The following is a 13,086-nucleotide window of genomic DNA, read 5'->3' as shown; positions in this document are numbered from 1 at the left end:
TCTGGTCAAGTGTCTATCACAACGTACAGACCTTTGCCATGTGATAGAATTGATCATGGCCGAGATAGCTCAGTTGGGAGAGCGTCAGACTGAAGATCTGAAGGTCCCTGGTTCAATCCCGGGTCTCGGCATTTTATCACTGCCCAGCAGGGCGGTTTGAGGTGGTGAATGCAAGCAGCCGTAGCACTTTTCCTCAGCTATGTTTTTTTATTTATTTTCCTTCCTTTCTTTTTTACGGAGGGTATTTTCTGGTGTAGGTAAAACACGATGCATTGGCGGGGAATCGAACCCCGGTCTCCCGCGTGGCAGGCGAGAATTCTACCACTGAACCACCAATGCGTTACTACTCATTTCCAAAATTTCCGAGTGACAGTGTATCACGTCCCGGTGTGTTAGTAGCCTTAACGGCATTTCAGACGTGTGATATTGAGATTTTCAAAATCTCCCAACAGGCAGGCGCTGTGGCTTAGCGGTTAAAGCGCCTGTCTAGTAAACAGGAGATCCCCGGTTCAAATCCGGGCAGTGCCTTTAGCAGTAATGTTGTGCTTTCTGGTTGGCCTTGTGGCAATGGCCAGCGGTTTGTCAGGCTGCGATGGCCGAGTGGTTAAGGCGTTTGACTAGAAATCAAATGGGATCTTCCCGCGTAGGTTCGAATCCTACTCGCAGCGGACGCAAAATGGTGTTTTTGACACGAACAGAAAGACAGAGCTAGTTCAAATTGTCAGAAAAAGCATGACATCTAAATTACTTAGTGGTGCGAACGTGTCCCGCATGGTCTAGTGGTTAGGATTTCTGGTTTTCACCCAGGCGGCCCGGGTTCGATTCCCGGTGCGGGAAGTGTACATTTTTTAAGTTAAGTTGCTCTCTCACGCGTTGATGTTATATACCCTGTGCGTGGATTCCGTCCTTGGCTGGGGATATAGCTCAGTGGTAGAGCATTCGACTGCAGATCGAGAGGTCCCTGGTTCAAACCCGGGTGTCCCCTACTAGTTGGCTTTTTGTCCTCTTCGGCACCTGAGTGGTGAGCTGGTGAATTATTCTGGTTACCCAGCAATTTCTGCTGCGATGGCCGAGTGGTTAAGGCGTTAGACTTGAAATCTAATGGGATCTTCCCGCGTAGGTTCGAACCCTACTCGCAGCGAATCTTCAAACATTCTTTTTGATCTGGTCAAGTGTCTATCACAACGTACAGACCTTTGCCATGTGATAGAATTGATCATGGCCGAGATAGCTCAGTTGGGAGAGCGTCAGACTGAAGATCTGAAGGTCCCTGGTTCAATCCCGGGTCTCGGCATTTTATCACTGCCCAGCAGGGCGGTTTGAGGTGGTGAATGCAAGCAGCCGTAGCACTTTTCCTCAGCTATGTTTTTTTATTTATTTTCCTTCCTTTCTTTTTTACGGAGGGTATTTTCTGGTGTAGGTAAAACACGATGCATTGGCGGGGAATCGAACCCCGGTCTCCCGCGTGGCAGGCGAGAATTCTACCACTGAACCACCAATGCGTTACTACTCATTTCCAAAATTTCCGAGTGACAGTGTATCACGTCCCGGTGTGTTAGTAGCCTTAACGGCATTTCAGACGTGTGATATTGAGATTTTCAAAATCTCCCAACAGGCAGGCGCTGTGGCTTAGCGGTTAAAGCGCCTGTCTAGTAAACAGGAGATCCCCGGTTCAAATCCGGGCAGTGCCTTTAGCAGTAATGTTGTGCTTTCTGGTTGGCCTTGTGGCAATGGCCAGCGGTTTGTCAGGCTGCGATGGCCGAGTGGTTAAGGCGTTTGACTAGAAATCAAATGGGATCTTCCCGCGTAGGTTCGAATCCTACTCGCAGCGGACGCAAAATGGTGTTTTTGACACGAACAGAAAGACAGAGCTAGTTCAAATTGTCAGAAAAAGCATGACATCTAAATTACTTAGTGGTGCGAACGTGTCCCGCATGGTCTAGTGGTTAGGATTTCTGGTTTTCACCCAGGCGGCCCGGGTTCGATTCCCGGTGCGGGAAGTGTACATTTTTTAAGTTAAGTTGCTCTCTCACGCGTTGATGTTATATACCCTGTGCGTGGATTCCGTCCTTGGCTGGGGATATAGCTCAGTGGTAGAGCATTCGACTGCAGATCGAGAGGTCCCTGGTTCAAACCCGGGTGTCCCCTACTAGTTGGCTTTTTGTCCTCTTCGGCACCTGAGTGGTGAGCTGGTGAATTATTCTGGTTACCCAGCAATTTCTGCTGCGATGGCCGAGTGGTTAAGGCGTTAGACTTGAAATCTAATGGGATCTTCCCGCGTAGGTTCGAACCCTACTCGCAGCGAATCTTCAAACATTCTTTTTGATCTGGTCAAGTGTCTATCACAACGTACAGACCTTTGCCATGTGATAGAATTGATCATGGCCGAGATAGCTCAGTTGGGAGAGCGTCAGACTGAAGATCTGAAGGTCCCTGGTTCAATCCCGGGTCTCGGCATTTTATCACTGCCCAGCAGGGCGGTTTGAGGTGGTGAATGCAAGCAGCCGTAGCACTTTTCCTCAGCTATGTTTTTTTATTTATTTTCCTTCCTTTCTTTTTTACGGAGGGTATTTTCTGGTGTAGGTAAAACACGATGCATTGGCGGGGAATCGAACCCCGGTCTCCCGCGTGGCAGGCGAGAATTCTACCACTGAACCACCAATGCGTTACTACTCATTTCCAAAATTTCCGAGTGACAGTGTATCACGTCCCGGTGTGTTAGTAGCCTTAACGGCATTTCAGACGTGTGATATTGAGATTTTCAAAATCTCCCAACAGGCAGGCGCTGTGGCTTAGCGGTTAAAGCGCCTGTCTAGTAAACAGGAGATCCCCGGTTCAAATCCGGGCAGTGCCTTTAGCAGTAATGTTGTGCTTTCTGGTTGGCCTTGTGGCAATGGCCAGCGGTTTGTCAGGCTGCGATGGCCGAGTGGTTAAGGCGTTTGACTAGAAATCAAATGGGATCTTCCCGCGTAGGTTCGAATCCTACTCGCAGCGGACGCAAAATGGTGTTTTTGACACGAACAGAAAGACAGAGCTAGTTCAAATTGTCAGAAAAAGCATGACATCTAAATTACTTAGTGGTGCGAACGTGTCCCGCATGGTCTAGTGGTTAGGATTTCTGGTTTTCACCCAGGCGGCCCGGGTTCGATTCCCGGTGCGGGAAGTGTACATTTTTTAAGTTAAGTTGCTCTCTCACGCGTTGATGTTATATACCCTGTGCGTGGATTCCGTCCTTGGCTGGGGATATAGCTCAGTGGTAGAGCATTCGACTGCAGATCGAGAGGTCCCTGGTTCAAACCCGGGTGTCCCCTACTAGTTGGCTTTTTGTCCTCTTCGGCACCTGAGTGGTGAGCTGGTGAATTATTCTGGTTACCCAGCAATTTCTGCTGCGATGGCCGAGTGGTTAAGGCGTTAGACTTGAAATCTAATGGGATCTTCCCGCGTAGGTTCGAACCCTACTCGCAGCGAATCTTCAAACATTCTTTTTGATCTGGTCAAGTGTCTATCACAACGTACAGACCTTTGCCATGTGATAGAATTGATCATGGCCGAGATAGCTCAGTTGGGAGAGCGTCAGACTGAAGATCTGAAGGTCCCTGGTTCAATCCCGGGTCTCGGCATTTTATCACTGCCCAGCAGGGCGGTTTGAGGTGGTGAATGCAAGCAGCCGTAGCACTTTTCCTCAGCTATGTTTTTTTATTTATTTTCCTTCCTTTCTTTTTTACGGAGGGTATTTTCTGGTGTAGGTAAAACACGATGCATTGGCGGGGAATCGAACCCCGGTCTCCCGCGTGGCAGGCGAGAATTCTACCACTGAACCACCAATGCGTTACTACTCATTTCCAAAATTTCCGAGTGACAGTGTATCACGTCCCGGTGTGTTAGTAGCCTTAACGGCATTTCAGACGTGTGATATTGAGATTTTCAAAATCTCCCAACAGGCAGGCGCTGTGGCTTAGCGGTTAAAGCGCCTGTCTAGTAAACAGGAGATCCCCGGTTCAAATCCGGGCAGTGCCTTTAGCAGTAATGTTGTGCTTTCTGGTTGGCCTTGTGGCAATGGCCAGCGGTTTGTCAGGCTGCGATGGCCGAGTGGTTAAGGCGTTTGACTAGAAATCAAATGGGATCTTCCCGCGTAGGTTCGAATCCTACTCGCAGCGGACGCAAAATGGTGTTTTTGACACGAACAGAAAGACAGAGCTAGTTCAAATTGTCAGAAAAAGCATGACATCTAAATTACTTAGTGGTGCGAACGTGTCCCGCATGGTCTAGTGGTTAGGATTTCTGGTTTTCACCCAGGCGGCCCGGGTTCGATTCCCGGTGCGGGAAGTGTACATTTTTTAAGTTAAGTTGCTCTCTCACGCGTTGATGTTATATACCCTGTGCGTGGATTCCGTCCTTGGCTGGGGATATAGCTCAGTGGTAGAGCATTCGACTGCAGATCGAGAGGTCCCTGGTTCAAACCCGGGTGTCCCCTACTAGTTGGCTTTTTGTCCTCTTCGGCACCTGAGTGGTGAGCTGGTGAATTATTCTGGTTACCCAGCAATTTCTGCTGCGATGGCCGAGTGGTTAAGGCGTTAGACTTGAAATCTAATGGGATCTTCCCGCGTAGGTTCGAACCCTACTCGCAGCGAATCTTCAAACATTCTTTTTGATCTGGTCAAGTGTCTATCACAACGTACAGACCTTTGCCATGTGATAGAATTGATCATGGCCGAGATAGCTCAGTTGGGAGAGCGTCAGACTGAAGATCTGAAGGTCCCTGGTTCAATCCCGGGTCTCGGCATTTTATCACTGCCCAGCAGGGCGGTTTGAGGTGGTGAATGCAAGCAGCCGTAGCACTTTTCCTCAGCTATGTTTTTTTATTTATTCTCCTTCCTTTCTTTTTTACGGAGGGTATTTTCTGGTGTAGGTAAAACACGATGCATTGGCGGGGAATCGAACCCCGGTCTCCCGCGTGGCAGGCGAGAATTCTACCACTGAACCACCAATGCGTTACTACTCATTTCCAAAATTTCCGAGTGACAGTGTATCACGTCCCGGTGTGTTAGTAGCCTTAACGGCATTTCAGACGTGTGATATTGAGATTTTCAAAATCTCCCAACAGGCAGGCGGTGTGGCTTAGCGGTTAAAGCGCCTGTCTAGTAAACAGGAGATCCCCGGTTCAAATCCGGGCAGTGCCTTTAGCAGTAATGTTGTGCTTTCTGGTTGGCCTTGTGGCAATGGCCAGCGGTTTGTCAGGCTGCGATGGCCGAGTGGTTAAGGCGTTTGACTAGAAATCAAATGGGATCTTCCCGCGTAGGTTCGAATCCTACTCGCAGCGGACGCAAAATGGTGTTTTTGACACGAACAGAAAGACAGAGCTAGTTCAAATTGTCAGAAAAAGCATGACATCTAAATTACTTAGTGGTGCGAACGTGTCCCGCATGGTCTAGTGGTTAGGATTTCTGGTTTTCACCCAGGCGGCCCGGGTTCGATTCCCGGTGCGGGAAGTGTACATTTTTTAAGTTAAGTTGCTCTCTCACGCGTTGATGTTATATACCCTGTGCGTGGATTCCGTCCTTGGCTGGGGATATAGCTCAGTGGTAGAGCATTCGACTGCAGATCGAGAGGTCCCTGGTTCAAACCCGGGTGTCCCCTACTAGTTGGCTTTTTGTCCTCTTCGGCACCTGAGTGGTGAGCTGGTGAATTATTCTGGTTACCCAGCAATTTCTGCTGCGATGGCCGAGTGGTTAAGGCGTTAGACTTGAAATCTAATGGGATCTTCCCGCGTAGGTTCGAACCCTACTCGCAGCGAATCTTCAAACATTCTTTTTGATCTGGTCAAGTGTCTATCACAACGTACAGACCTTTGCCATGTGATAGAATTGATCATGGCCGAGATAGCTCAGTTGGGAGAGCGTCAGACTGAAGATCTGAAGGTCCCTGGTTCAATCCCGGGTCTCGGCATTTTATCACTGCCCAGCAGGGCGGTTTGAGGTGGTGAATGCAAGCAGCCGTAGCACTTTTCCTCAGCTATGTTTTTTTATTTATTTTCCTTCCTTTCTTTTTTACGGAGGGTATTTTCTGGTGTAGGTAAAACACGATGCATTGGCGGGGAATCGAACCCCGGTCTCCCGCGTGGCAGGCGAGAATTCTACCACTGAACCACCAATGCGTTACTACTCATTTCCAAAATTTCCGAGTGACAGTGTATCACGTCCCGGTGTGTTAGTAGCCTTAACGGCATTTCAGACGTGTGATATTGAGATTTTCAAAATCTCCCAACAGGCAGGCGCTGTGGCTTAGCGGTTAAAGCGCCTGTCTAGTAAACAGGAGATCCCCGGTTCAAATCCGGGCAGTGCCTTTAGCAGTAATGTTGTGCTTTCTGGTTGGCCTTGTGGCAATGGCCAGCGGTTTGTCAGGCTGCGATGGCCGAGTGGTTAAGGCGTTTGACTAGAAATCAAATGGGATCTTCCCGCGTAGGTTCGAATCCTACTCGCAGCGGACGCAAAATGGTGTTTTTGACACGAACAGAAAGACAGAGCTAGTTCAAATTGTCAGAAAAAGCATGACATCTAAATTACTTAGTGGTGCGAACGTGTCCCGCATGGTCTAGTGGTTAGGATTTCTGGTTTTCACCCAGGCGGCCCGGGTTCGATTCCCGGTGCGGGAAGTGTACATTTTTTAAGTTAAGTTGCTCTCTCACGCGTTGATGTTATATACCCTGTGCGTGGATTCCGTCCTTGGCTGGGGATATAGCTCAGTGGTAGAGCATTCGACTGCAGATCGAGAGGTCCCTGGTTCAAACCCGGGTGTCCCCTACTAGTTGGCTTTTTGTCCTCTTCGGCACCTGAGTGGTGAGCTGGTGAATTATTCTGGTTACCCAGCAATTTCTGCTGCGATGGCCGAGTGGTTAAGGCGTTAGACTTGAAATCTAATGGGATCTTCCCGCGTAGGTTCGAACCCTACTCGCAGCGAATCTTCAAACATTCTTTTTGATCTGGTCAAGTGTCTATCACAACGTACAGACCTTTGCCATGTGATAGAATTGATCATGGCCGAGATAGCTCAGTTGGGAGAGCGTCAGACTGAAGATCTGAAGGTCCCTGGTTCAATCCCGGGTCTCGGCATTTTATCACTGCCCAGCAGGGCGGTTTGAGGTGGTGAATGCAAGCAGCCGTAGCACTTTTCCTCAGCTATGTTTTTTTATTTATTCTCCTTCCTTTCTTTTTTACGGAGGGTATTTTCTGGTGTAGGTAAAACACGATGCATTGGCGGGGAATCGAACCCCGGTCTCCCGCGTGGCAGGCGAGAATTCTACCACTGAACCACCAATGCGTTACTACTCATTTCCAAAATTTCCGAGTGACAGTGTATCACGTCCCGGTGTGTTAGTAGCCTTAACGGCATTTCAGACGTGTGATATTGAGATTTTCAAAATCTCCCAACAGGCAGGCGGTGTGGCTTAGCGGTTAAAGCGCCTGTCTAGTAAACAGGAGATCCCCGGTTCAAATCCGGGCAGTGCCTTTAGCAGTAATGTTGTGCTTTCTGGTTGGCCTTGTGGCAATGGCCAGCGGTTTGTCAGGCTGCGATGGCCGAGTGGTTAAGGCGTTTGACTAGAAATCAAATGGGATCTTCCCGCGTAGGTTCGAATCCTACTCGCAGCGGACGCAAAATGGTGTTTTTGACACGAACAGAAAGACAGAGCTAGTTCAAATTGTCAGAAAAAGCATGACATCTAAATTACTTAGTGGTGCGAACGTGTCCCGCATGGTCTAGTGGTTAGGATTTCTGGTTTTCACCCAGGCGGCCCGGGTTCGATTCCCGGTGCGGGAAGTGTACATTTTTTAAGTTAAGTTGCTCTCTCACGCGTTGATGTTATATACCCTGTGCGTGGATTCCGTCCTTGGCTGGGGATATAGCTCAGTGGTAGAGCATTCGACTGCAGATCGAGAGGTCCCTGGTTCAAACCCGGGTGTCCCCTACTAGTTGGCTTTTTGTCCTCTTCGGCACCTGAGTGGTGAGCTGGTGAATTATTCTGGTTACCCAGCAATTTCTGCTGCGATGGCCGAGTGGTTAAGGCGTTAGACTTGAAATCTAATGGGATCTTCCCGCGTAGGTTCGAACCCTACTCGCAGCGAATCTTCAAACATTCTTTTTGATCTGGTCAAGTGTCTATCACAACGTACAGACCTTTGCCATGTGATAGAATTGATCATGGCCGAGATAGCTCAGTTGGGAGAGCGTCAGACTGAAGATCTGAAGGTCCCTGGTTCAATCCCGGGTCTCGGCATTTTATCACTGCCCAGCAGGGCGGTTTGAGGTGGTGAATGCAAGCAGCCGTAGCACTTTTCCTCAGCTATGTTTTTTTATTTATTCTCCTTCCTTTCTTTTTTACGGAGGGTATTTTCTGGTGTAGGTAAAACACGATGCATTGGCGGGGAATCGAACCCCGGTCTCCCGCGTGGCAGGCGAGAATTCTACCACTGAACCACCAATGCGTTACTACTCATTTCCAAAATTTCCGAGTGACAGTGTATCACGTCCCGGTGTGTTAGTAGCCTTAACGGCATTTCAGACGTGTGATATTGAGATTTTCAAAATCTCCCAACAGGCAGGCGGTGTGGCTTAGCGGTTAAAGCGCCTGTCTAGTAAACAGGAGATCCCCGGTTCAAATCCGGGCAGTGCCTTTAGCAGTAATGTTGTGCTTTCTGGTTGGCCTTGTGGCAATGGCCAGCGGTTTGTCAGGCTGCGATGGCCGAGTGGTTAAGGCGTTTGACTAGAAATCAAATGGGATCTTCCCGCGTAGGTTCGAATCCTACTCGCAGCGGACGCAAAATGGTGTTTTTGACACGAACAGAAAGACAGAGCTAGTTCAAATTGTCAGAAAAAGCATGACATCTAAATTACTTAGTGGTGCGAACGTGTCCCGCATGGTCTAGTGGTTAGGATTTCTGGTTTTCACCCAGGCGGCCCGGGTTCGATTCCCGGTGCGGGAAGTGTACATTTTTTAAGTTAAGTTGCTCTCTCACGCGTTGATGTTATATACCCTGTGCGTGGATTCCGTCCTTGGCTGGGGATATAGCTCAGTGGTAGAGCATTCGACTGCAGATCGAGAGGTCCCTGGTTCAAACCCGGGTGTCCCCTACTAGTTGGCTTTTTGTCCTCTTCGGCACCTGAGTGGTGAGCTGGTGAATTATTCTGGTTACCCAGCAATTTCTGCTGCGATGGCCGAGTGGTTAAGGCGTTAGACTTGAAATCTAATGGGATCTTCCCGCGTAGGTTCGAACCCTACTCGCAGCGAATCTTCAAACATTCTTTTTGATCTGGTCAAGTGTCTATCACAACGTACAGACCTTTGCCATGTGATAGAATTGATCATGGCCGAGATAGCTCAGTTGGGAGAGCGTCAGACTGAAGATCTGAAGGTCCCTGGTTCAATCCCGGGTCTCGGCATTTTATCACTGCCCAGCAGGGCGGTTTGAGGTGGTGAATGCAAGCAGCCGTAGCACTTTTCCTCAGCTATGTTTTTTTATTTATTCTCCTTCCTTTCTTTTTTACGGAGGGTATTTTCTGGTGTAGGTAAAACACGATGCATTGGCGGGGAATCGAACCCCGGTCTCCCGCGTGGCAGGCGAGAATTCTACCACTGAACCACCAATGCGTTACTACTCATTTCCAAAATTTCCGAGTGACAGTGTATCACGTCCCGGTGTGTTAGTAGCCTTAACGGCATTTCAGACGTGTGATATTGAGATTTTCAAAATCTCCCAACAGGCAGGCGCTGTGGCTTAGCGGTTAAAGCGCCTGTCTAGTAAACAGGAGATCCCCGGTTCAAATCCGGGCAGTGCCTTTAGCAGTAATGTTGTGCTTTCTGGTTGGCCTTGTGGCAATGGCCAGCGCTTTGTCAGGCTGCGATGGCCGAGTGGTTAAGGCGTTTGACTAGAAATCAAATGGGATCTTCCCGCGTAGGTTCGAATCCTACTCGCAGCGGACGCAAAATGGTGTTTTTGACACGAACAGAAAGACAGAGCTAGTTCAAATTGTCAGAAAAAGCATGACATCTAAATTACTTAGTGGTGCGAACGTGTCCCGCATGGTCTAGTGGTTAGGATTTCTGGTTTTCACCCAGGCGGCCCGGGTTCGATTCCCGGTGCGGGAAGTGTACATTTTTTAAGTTAAGTTGCTCTCTCACGCGTTGATGTTATATACCCTGTGCGTGGATTCCGTCCTTGGCTGGGGATATAGCTCAGTGGTAGAGCATTCGACTGCAGATCGAGAGGTCCCTGGTTCAAACCCGGGTGTCCCCTACTAGTTGGCTTTTTGTCCTCTTCGGCACCTGAGTGGTGAGCTGGTGAATTATTCTGGTTACCCAGCAATTTCTGCTGCGATGGCCGAGTGGTTAAGGCGTTAGACTTGAAATCTAATGGGATCTTCCCGCGTAGGTTCGAACCCTACTCGCAGCGAATCTTCAAACATTCTTTTTGATCTGGTCAAGTGTCTATCACAACGTACAGACCTTTGCCATGTGATAGAATTGATCATGGCCGAGATAGCTCAGTTGGGAGAGCGTCAGACTGAAGATCTGAAGGTCCCTGGTTCAATCCCGGGTCTCGGCATTTTATCACTGCCCAGCAGGGCGGTTTGAGGTGGTGAATGCAAGCAGCCGTAGCACTTTTCCTCAGCTATGTTTTTTTATTTATTTTCCTTCCTTTCTTTTTTACGGAGGGTATTTTCTGGTGTAGGTAAAACACGATGCATTGGCGGGGAATCGAACCCCGGTCTCCCGCGTGGCAGGCGAGAATTCTACCACTGAACCACCAATGCGTTACTACTCATTTCCAAAATTTCCGAGTGACAGTGTATCACGTCCCGGTGTGTTAGTAGCCTTAACGGCATTTCAGACGTGTGATATTGAGATTTTCAAAATCTCCCAACAGGCAGGCGCTGTGGCTTAGCGGTTAAAGCGCCTGTCTAGTAAACAGGAGATCCCCGGTTCAAATCCGGGCAGTGCCTTTAGCAGTAATGTTGTGCTTTCTGGTTGGCCTTGTGGCAATGGCCAGCGGTTTGTCAGGCTGCGATGGCCGAGTGGTTAAGGCGTTTGACTAGAAATCAAATGGGATCTTCCCGCGTAGGTTCGAATCCTACTCGCAGCGGACGCAAAATGGTGTTTTTGACACGAACAGAAAGACAGAGCTAGTTCAAATTGTCAGAAAAAGCATGACATCTAAATTACTTAGTGGTGCGAACGTGTCCCGCATGGTCTAGTGGTTAGGATTTCTGGTTTTCACCCAGGCGGCCCGGGTTCGATTCCCGGTGCGGGAAGTGTACATTTTTTAAGTTAAGTTGCTCTCTCACGCGTTGATGTTATATACCCTGTGCGTGGATTCCGTCCTTGGCTGGGGATATAGCTCAGTGGTAGAGCATTCGACTGCAGATCGAGAGGTCCCTGGTTCAAACCCGGGTGTCCCCTACTAGTTGGCTTTTTGTCCTCTTCGGCACCTGAGTGGTGAGCTGGTGAATTATTCTGGTTACCCAGCAATTTCTGCTGCGATGGCCGAGTGGTTAAGGCGTTAGACTTGAAATCTAATGGGATCTTCCCGCGTAGGTTCGAACCCTACTCGCAGCGAATCTTCAAACATTCTTTTTGATCTGGTCAAGTGTCTATCACAACGTACAGACCTTTGCCATGTGATAGAATTGATCATGGCCGAGATAGCTCAGTTGGGAGAGCGTCAGACTGAAGATCTGAAGGTCCCTGGTTCAATCCCGGGTCTCGGCATTTTATCACTGCCCAGCAGGGCGGTTTGAGGTGGTGAATGCAAGCAGCCGTAGCACTTTTCCTCAGCTATGTTTTTTTATTTATTTTCCTTCCTTTCTTTTTTACGGAGGGTATTTTCTGGTGTAGGTAAAACACGATGCATTGGCGGGGAATCGAACCCCGGTCTCCCGCGTGGCAGGCGAGAATTCTACCACTGAACCACCAATGCGTTACTACTCATTTCCAAAATTTCCGAGTGACAGTGTATCACGTCCCGGTGTGTTAGTAGCCTTAACGGCATTTCAGACGTGTGATATTGAGATTTTCAAAATCTCCCAACAGGCAGGCGCTGTGGCTTAGCGGTTAAAGCGCCTGTCTAGTAAACAGGAGATCCCCGGTTCAAATCCGGGCAGTGCCTTTAGCAGTAATGTTGTGCTTTCTGGTTGGCCTTGTGGCAATGGCCAGCGGTTTGTCAGGCTGCGATGGCCGAGTGGTTAAGGCGTTTGACTAGAAATCAAATGGGATCTTCCCGCGTAGGTTCGAATCCTACTCGCAGCGGACGCAAAATGGTGTTTTTGACACGAACAGAAAGACAGAGCTAGTTCAAATTGTCAGAAAAAGCATGACATCTAAATTACTTAGTGGTGCGAACGTGTCCCGCATGGTCTAGTGGTTAGGATTTCTGGTTTTCACCCAGGCGGCCCGGGTTCGATTCCCGGTGCGGGAAGTGTACATTTTTTAAGTTAAGTTGCTCTCTCACGCGTTGATGTTATATACCCTGTGCGTGGATTCCGTCCTTGGCTGGGGATATAGCTCAGTGGTAGAGCATTCGACTGCAGATCGAGAGGTCCCTGGTTCAAACCCGGGTGTCCCCTACTAGTTGGCTTTTTGTCCTCTTCGGCACCTGAGTGGTGAGCTGGTGAATTATTCTGGTTACCCAGCAATTTCTGCTGCGATGGCCGAGTGGTTAAGGCGTTAGACTTGAAATCTAATGGGATCTTCCCGCGTAGGTTCGAACCCTACTCGCAGCGAATCTTCAAACATTCTTTTTGATCTGGTCAAGTGTCTATCACAACGTACAGACCTTTGCCATGTGATAGAATTGATCATGGCCGAGATAGCTCAGTTGGGAGAGCGTCAGACTGAAGATCTGAAGGTCCCTGGTTCAATCCCGGGTCTCGGCATTTTATCACTGCCCAGCAGGGCGGTTTGAGGTGGTGAATGCAAGCAGCCGTAGCACTTTTCCTCAGCTATGTTTTTTTATTTATTTTCCTTCCTTTCTTTTTTACGGAGGGTATTTTCTGGTGTAGGTAAAACACGATGCATTGGCGGGGAATCGAACCCCG

The 13,086-nt window shown here is 48.9% G+C and overlaps 64 non-coding genes across 64 annotated transcripts; all 64 read left to right on the top strand.

Moving 5' to 3' along the window:
- Positions 1–58: 58 nt before the first annotated feature.
- On the top strand, positions 59–131 carry Trnaf-gaa (transfer RNA phenylalanine (anticodon GAA)). Its single transcript has one exon. It is a non-coding gene; the product is annotated as a tRNA-Phe (tRNA).
- Positions 132–455: 324 nt separating this feature from the next.
- On the top strand, positions 456–528 carry Trnat-agu (transfer RNA threonine (anticodon AGU)). The gene has a single exon. It is a non-coding gene; the product is annotated as a tRNA-Thr (tRNA).
- Positions 529–586: 58 nt separating this feature from the next.
- Trnas-aga (transfer RNA serine (anticodon AGA)) lies at positions 587–668 on the top strand. The gene has a single exon. It is a non-coding gene; the product is annotated as a tRNA-Ser (tRNA).
- Positions 669–765: 97 nt separating this feature from the next.
- Trnae-uuc (transfer RNA glutamic acid (anticodon UUC)) lies at positions 766–837 on the top strand. Its single transcript has one exon. It is a non-coding gene; the product is annotated as a tRNA-Glu (tRNA).
- Positions 838–913: 76 nt separating this feature from the next.
- Trnac-gca (transfer RNA cysteine (anticodon GCA)) lies at positions 914–985 on the top strand. Its single transcript has one exon. It is a non-coding gene; the product is annotated as a tRNA-Cys (tRNA).
- Positions 986–1,059: 74 nt separating this feature from the next.
- Trnas-uga (transfer RNA serine (anticodon UGA)) lies at positions 1,060–1,141 on the top strand. Its single transcript has one exon. It is a non-coding gene; the product is annotated as a tRNA-Ser (tRNA).
- An 80-nt stretch (positions 1,142–1,221) lies between these two features.
- Trnaf-gaa (transfer RNA phenylalanine (anticodon GAA)) lies at positions 1,222–1,294 on the top strand. The gene has a single exon. It is a non-coding gene; the product is annotated as a tRNA-Phe (tRNA).
- Positions 1,295–1,618: 324 nt separating this feature from the next.
- Trnat-agu (transfer RNA threonine (anticodon AGU)) lies at positions 1,619–1,691 on the top strand. The gene has a single exon. It is a non-coding gene; the product is annotated as a tRNA-Thr (tRNA).
- A 58-nt stretch (positions 1,692–1,749) lies between these two features.
- Trnas-aga (transfer RNA serine (anticodon AGA)) lies at positions 1,750–1,831 on the top strand. The gene has a single exon. It is a non-coding gene; the product is annotated as a tRNA-Ser (tRNA).
- Positions 1,832–1,928: 97 nt separating this feature from the next.
- Positions 1,929–2,000, top strand: Trnae-uuc (transfer RNA glutamic acid (anticodon UUC)). Its single transcript has one exon. It is a non-coding gene; the product is annotated as a tRNA-Glu (tRNA).
- A 76-nt stretch (positions 2,001–2,076) lies between these two features.
- Positions 2,077–2,148, top strand: Trnac-gca (transfer RNA cysteine (anticodon GCA)). The gene has a single exon. It is a non-coding gene; the product is annotated as a tRNA-Cys (tRNA).
- A 74-nt stretch (positions 2,149–2,222) lies between these two features.
- Trnas-uga (transfer RNA serine (anticodon UGA)) lies at positions 2,223–2,304 on the top strand. Its single transcript has one exon. It is a non-coding gene; the product is annotated as a tRNA-Ser (tRNA).
- An 80-nt stretch (positions 2,305–2,384) lies between these two features.
- Trnaf-gaa (transfer RNA phenylalanine (anticodon GAA)) lies at positions 2,385–2,457 on the top strand. The gene has a single exon. It is a non-coding gene; the product is annotated as a tRNA-Phe (tRNA).
- Positions 2,458–2,781: 324 nt separating this feature from the next.
- Trnat-agu (transfer RNA threonine (anticodon AGU)) lies at positions 2,782–2,854 on the top strand. The gene has a single exon. It is a non-coding gene; the product is annotated as a tRNA-Thr (tRNA).
- Positions 2,855–2,912: 58 nt separating this feature from the next.
- On the top strand, positions 2,913–2,994 carry Trnas-aga (transfer RNA serine (anticodon AGA)). The gene has a single exon. It is a non-coding gene; the product is annotated as a tRNA-Ser (tRNA).
- Positions 2,995–3,091: 97 nt separating this feature from the next.
- On the top strand, positions 3,092–3,163 carry Trnae-uuc (transfer RNA glutamic acid (anticodon UUC)). The gene has a single exon. It is a non-coding gene; the product is annotated as a tRNA-Glu (tRNA).
- A 76-nt stretch (positions 3,164–3,239) lies between these two features.
- Positions 3,240–3,311, top strand: Trnac-gca (transfer RNA cysteine (anticodon GCA)). Its single transcript has one exon. It is a non-coding gene; the product is annotated as a tRNA-Cys (tRNA).
- Positions 3,312–3,385: 74 nt separating this feature from the next.
- Trnas-uga (transfer RNA serine (anticodon UGA)) lies at positions 3,386–3,467 on the top strand. The gene has a single exon. It is a non-coding gene; the product is annotated as a tRNA-Ser (tRNA).
- Positions 3,468–3,547: 80 nt separating this feature from the next.
- Positions 3,548–3,620, top strand: Trnaf-gaa (transfer RNA phenylalanine (anticodon GAA)). The gene has a single exon. It is a non-coding gene; the product is annotated as a tRNA-Phe (tRNA).
- Positions 3,621–3,944: 324 nt separating this feature from the next.
- On the top strand, positions 3,945–4,017 carry Trnat-agu (transfer RNA threonine (anticodon AGU)). The gene has a single exon. It is a non-coding gene; the product is annotated as a tRNA-Thr (tRNA).
- A 58-nt stretch (positions 4,018–4,075) lies between these two features.
- On the top strand, positions 4,076–4,157 carry Trnas-aga (transfer RNA serine (anticodon AGA)). Its single transcript has one exon. It is a non-coding gene; the product is annotated as a tRNA-Ser (tRNA).
- Positions 4,158–4,254: 97 nt separating this feature from the next.
- Trnae-uuc (transfer RNA glutamic acid (anticodon UUC)) lies at positions 4,255–4,326 on the top strand. The gene has a single exon. It is a non-coding gene; the product is annotated as a tRNA-Glu (tRNA).
- Positions 4,327–4,402: 76 nt separating this feature from the next.
- On the top strand, positions 4,403–4,474 carry Trnac-gca (transfer RNA cysteine (anticodon GCA)). Its single transcript has one exon. It is a non-coding gene; the product is annotated as a tRNA-Cys (tRNA).
- A 74-nt stretch (positions 4,475–4,548) lies between these two features.
- On the top strand, positions 4,549–4,630 carry Trnas-uga (transfer RNA serine (anticodon UGA)). Its single transcript has one exon. It is a non-coding gene; the product is annotated as a tRNA-Ser (tRNA).
- Positions 4,631–4,710: 80 nt separating this feature from the next.
- Trnaf-gaa (transfer RNA phenylalanine (anticodon GAA)) lies at positions 4,711–4,783 on the top strand. The gene has a single exon. It is a non-coding gene; the product is annotated as a tRNA-Phe (tRNA).
- A 455-nt stretch (positions 4,784–5,238) lies between these two features.
- Trnas-aga (transfer RNA serine (anticodon AGA)) lies at positions 5,239–5,320 on the top strand. Its single transcript has one exon. It is a non-coding gene; the product is annotated as a tRNA-Ser (tRNA).
- Positions 5,321–5,417: 97 nt separating this feature from the next.
- Trnae-uuc (transfer RNA glutamic acid (anticodon UUC)) lies at positions 5,418–5,489 on the top strand. Its single transcript has one exon. It is a non-coding gene; the product is annotated as a tRNA-Glu (tRNA).
- Positions 5,490–5,565: 76 nt separating this feature from the next.
- Positions 5,566–5,637, top strand: Trnac-gca (transfer RNA cysteine (anticodon GCA)). Its single transcript has one exon. It is a non-coding gene; the product is annotated as a tRNA-Cys (tRNA).
- Positions 5,638–5,711: 74 nt separating this feature from the next.
- Trnas-uga (transfer RNA serine (anticodon UGA)) lies at positions 5,712–5,793 on the top strand. The gene has a single exon. It is a non-coding gene; the product is annotated as a tRNA-Ser (tRNA).
- Positions 5,794–5,873: 80 nt separating this feature from the next.
- On the top strand, positions 5,874–5,946 carry Trnaf-gaa (transfer RNA phenylalanine (anticodon GAA)). Its single transcript has one exon. It is a non-coding gene; the product is annotated as a tRNA-Phe (tRNA).
- A 324-nt stretch (positions 5,947–6,270) lies between these two features.
- Positions 6,271–6,343, top strand: Trnat-agu (transfer RNA threonine (anticodon AGU)). The gene has a single exon. It is a non-coding gene; the product is annotated as a tRNA-Thr (tRNA).
- Positions 6,344–6,401: 58 nt separating this feature from the next.
- Trnas-aga (transfer RNA serine (anticodon AGA)) lies at positions 6,402–6,483 on the top strand. Its single transcript has one exon. It is a non-coding gene; the product is annotated as a tRNA-Ser (tRNA).
- Positions 6,484–6,580: 97 nt separating this feature from the next.
- Trnae-uuc (transfer RNA glutamic acid (anticodon UUC)) lies at positions 6,581–6,652 on the top strand. Its single transcript has one exon. It is a non-coding gene; the product is annotated as a tRNA-Glu (tRNA).
- Positions 6,653–6,728: 76 nt separating this feature from the next.
- Positions 6,729–6,800, top strand: Trnac-gca (transfer RNA cysteine (anticodon GCA)). The gene has a single exon. It is a non-coding gene; the product is annotated as a tRNA-Cys (tRNA).
- A 74-nt stretch (positions 6,801–6,874) lies between these two features.
- Trnas-uga (transfer RNA serine (anticodon UGA)) lies at positions 6,875–6,956 on the top strand. The gene has a single exon. It is a non-coding gene; the product is annotated as a tRNA-Ser (tRNA).
- An 80-nt stretch (positions 6,957–7,036) lies between these two features.
- Trnaf-gaa (transfer RNA phenylalanine (anticodon GAA)) lies at positions 7,037–7,109 on the top strand. Its single transcript has one exon. It is a non-coding gene; the product is annotated as a tRNA-Phe (tRNA).
- A 455-nt stretch (positions 7,110–7,564) lies between these two features.
- Trnas-aga (transfer RNA serine (anticodon AGA)) lies at positions 7,565–7,646 on the top strand. Its single transcript has one exon. It is a non-coding gene; the product is annotated as a tRNA-Ser (tRNA).
- Positions 7,647–7,743: 97 nt separating this feature from the next.
- Trnae-uuc (transfer RNA glutamic acid (anticodon UUC)) lies at positions 7,744–7,815 on the top strand. Its single transcript has one exon. It is a non-coding gene; the product is annotated as a tRNA-Glu (tRNA).
- Positions 7,816–7,891: 76 nt separating this feature from the next.
- Positions 7,892–7,963, top strand: Trnac-gca (transfer RNA cysteine (anticodon GCA)). Its single transcript has one exon. It is a non-coding gene; the product is annotated as a tRNA-Cys (tRNA).
- Positions 7,964–8,037: 74 nt separating this feature from the next.
- On the top strand, positions 8,038–8,119 carry Trnas-uga (transfer RNA serine (anticodon UGA)). Its single transcript has one exon. It is a non-coding gene; the product is annotated as a tRNA-Ser (tRNA).
- Positions 8,120–8,199: 80 nt separating this feature from the next.
- Trnaf-gaa (transfer RNA phenylalanine (anticodon GAA)) lies at positions 8,200–8,272 on the top strand. Its single transcript has one exon. It is a non-coding gene; the product is annotated as a tRNA-Phe (tRNA).
- Positions 8,273–8,727: 455 nt separating this feature from the next.
- On the top strand, positions 8,728–8,809 carry Trnas-aga (transfer RNA serine (anticodon AGA)). The gene has a single exon. It is a non-coding gene; the product is annotated as a tRNA-Ser (tRNA).
- A 97-nt stretch (positions 8,810–8,906) lies between these two features.
- Trnae-uuc (transfer RNA glutamic acid (anticodon UUC)) lies at positions 8,907–8,978 on the top strand. The gene has a single exon. It is a non-coding gene; the product is annotated as a tRNA-Glu (tRNA).
- Positions 8,979–9,054: 76 nt separating this feature from the next.
- On the top strand, positions 9,055–9,126 carry Trnac-gca (transfer RNA cysteine (anticodon GCA)). Its single transcript has one exon. It is a non-coding gene; the product is annotated as a tRNA-Cys (tRNA).
- Positions 9,127–9,200: 74 nt separating this feature from the next.
- Positions 9,201–9,282, top strand: Trnas-uga (transfer RNA serine (anticodon UGA)). Its single transcript has one exon. It is a non-coding gene; the product is annotated as a tRNA-Ser (tRNA).
- An 80-nt stretch (positions 9,283–9,362) lies between these two features.
- On the top strand, positions 9,363–9,435 carry Trnaf-gaa (transfer RNA phenylalanine (anticodon GAA)). The gene has a single exon. It is a non-coding gene; the product is annotated as a tRNA-Phe (tRNA).
- Positions 9,436–9,759: 324 nt separating this feature from the next.
- On the top strand, positions 9,760–9,832 carry Trnat-agu (transfer RNA threonine (anticodon AGU)). Its single transcript has one exon. It is a non-coding gene; the product is annotated as a tRNA-Thr (tRNA).
- Positions 9,833–9,890: 58 nt separating this feature from the next.
- Positions 9,891–9,972, top strand: Trnas-aga (transfer RNA serine (anticodon AGA)). Its single transcript has one exon. It is a non-coding gene; the product is annotated as a tRNA-Ser (tRNA).
- A 97-nt stretch (positions 9,973–10,069) lies between these two features.
- Positions 10,070–10,141, top strand: Trnae-uuc (transfer RNA glutamic acid (anticodon UUC)). Its single transcript has one exon. It is a non-coding gene; the product is annotated as a tRNA-Glu (tRNA).
- A 76-nt stretch (positions 10,142–10,217) lies between these two features.
- Trnac-gca (transfer RNA cysteine (anticodon GCA)) lies at positions 10,218–10,289 on the top strand. The gene has a single exon. It is a non-coding gene; the product is annotated as a tRNA-Cys (tRNA).
- A 74-nt stretch (positions 10,290–10,363) lies between these two features.
- Trnas-uga (transfer RNA serine (anticodon UGA)) lies at positions 10,364–10,445 on the top strand. Its single transcript has one exon. It is a non-coding gene; the product is annotated as a tRNA-Ser (tRNA).
- Positions 10,446–10,525: 80 nt separating this feature from the next.
- Trnaf-gaa (transfer RNA phenylalanine (anticodon GAA)) lies at positions 10,526–10,598 on the top strand. Its single transcript has one exon. It is a non-coding gene; the product is annotated as a tRNA-Phe (tRNA).
- Positions 10,599–10,922: 324 nt separating this feature from the next.
- On the top strand, positions 10,923–10,995 carry Trnat-agu (transfer RNA threonine (anticodon AGU)). The gene has a single exon. It is a non-coding gene; the product is annotated as a tRNA-Thr (tRNA).
- A 58-nt stretch (positions 10,996–11,053) lies between these two features.
- Trnas-aga (transfer RNA serine (anticodon AGA)) lies at positions 11,054–11,135 on the top strand. The gene has a single exon. It is a non-coding gene; the product is annotated as a tRNA-Ser (tRNA).
- Positions 11,136–11,232: 97 nt separating this feature from the next.
- Trnae-uuc (transfer RNA glutamic acid (anticodon UUC)) lies at positions 11,233–11,304 on the top strand. The gene has a single exon. It is a non-coding gene; the product is annotated as a tRNA-Glu (tRNA).
- A 76-nt stretch (positions 11,305–11,380) lies between these two features.
- On the top strand, positions 11,381–11,452 carry Trnac-gca (transfer RNA cysteine (anticodon GCA)). Its single transcript has one exon. It is a non-coding gene; the product is annotated as a tRNA-Cys (tRNA).
- A 74-nt stretch (positions 11,453–11,526) lies between these two features.
- Positions 11,527–11,608, top strand: Trnas-uga (transfer RNA serine (anticodon UGA)). The gene has a single exon. It is a non-coding gene; the product is annotated as a tRNA-Ser (tRNA).
- An 80-nt stretch (positions 11,609–11,688) lies between these two features.
- Positions 11,689–11,761, top strand: Trnaf-gaa (transfer RNA phenylalanine (anticodon GAA)). Its single transcript has one exon. It is a non-coding gene; the product is annotated as a tRNA-Phe (tRNA).
- A 324-nt stretch (positions 11,762–12,085) lies between these two features.
- On the top strand, positions 12,086–12,158 carry Trnat-agu (transfer RNA threonine (anticodon AGU)). The gene has a single exon. It is a non-coding gene; the product is annotated as a tRNA-Thr (tRNA).
- A 58-nt stretch (positions 12,159–12,216) lies between these two features.
- On the top strand, positions 12,217–12,298 carry Trnas-aga (transfer RNA serine (anticodon AGA)). Its single transcript has one exon. It is a non-coding gene; the product is annotated as a tRNA-Ser (tRNA).
- Positions 12,299–12,395: 97 nt separating this feature from the next.
- On the top strand, positions 12,396–12,467 carry Trnae-uuc (transfer RNA glutamic acid (anticodon UUC)). The gene has a single exon. It is a non-coding gene; the product is annotated as a tRNA-Glu (tRNA).
- Positions 12,468–12,543: 76 nt separating this feature from the next.
- On the top strand, positions 12,544–12,615 carry Trnac-gca (transfer RNA cysteine (anticodon GCA)). The gene has a single exon. It is a non-coding gene; the product is annotated as a tRNA-Cys (tRNA).
- A 74-nt stretch (positions 12,616–12,689) lies between these two features.
- On the top strand, positions 12,690–12,771 carry Trnas-uga (transfer RNA serine (anticodon UGA)). Its single transcript has one exon. It is a non-coding gene; the product is annotated as a tRNA-Ser (tRNA).
- An 80-nt stretch (positions 12,772–12,851) lies between these two features.
- Positions 12,852–12,924, top strand: Trnaf-gaa (transfer RNA phenylalanine (anticodon GAA)). Its single transcript has one exon. It is a non-coding gene; the product is annotated as a tRNA-Phe (tRNA).
- The last annotated feature ends 162 nt before the right edge of the window (positions 12,925–13,086 follow it).

This window comes from Hydractinia symbiolongicarpus, chromosome 2 (genome assembly GCF_029227915.1).
Source record: "Hydractinia symbiolongicarpus strain clone_291-10 chromosome 2, HSymV2.1, whole genome shotgun sequence".
Classification (NCBI taxonomy): Eukaryota; Metazoa; Cnidaria; class Hydrozoa; order Anthoathecata; family Hydractiniidae; genus Hydractinia; species Hydractinia symbiolongicarpus.
The sequence above is the reverse complement of the archived record's forward strand: the minus strand, read 5'-3'. Positions and strand labels throughout refer to the sequence as shown.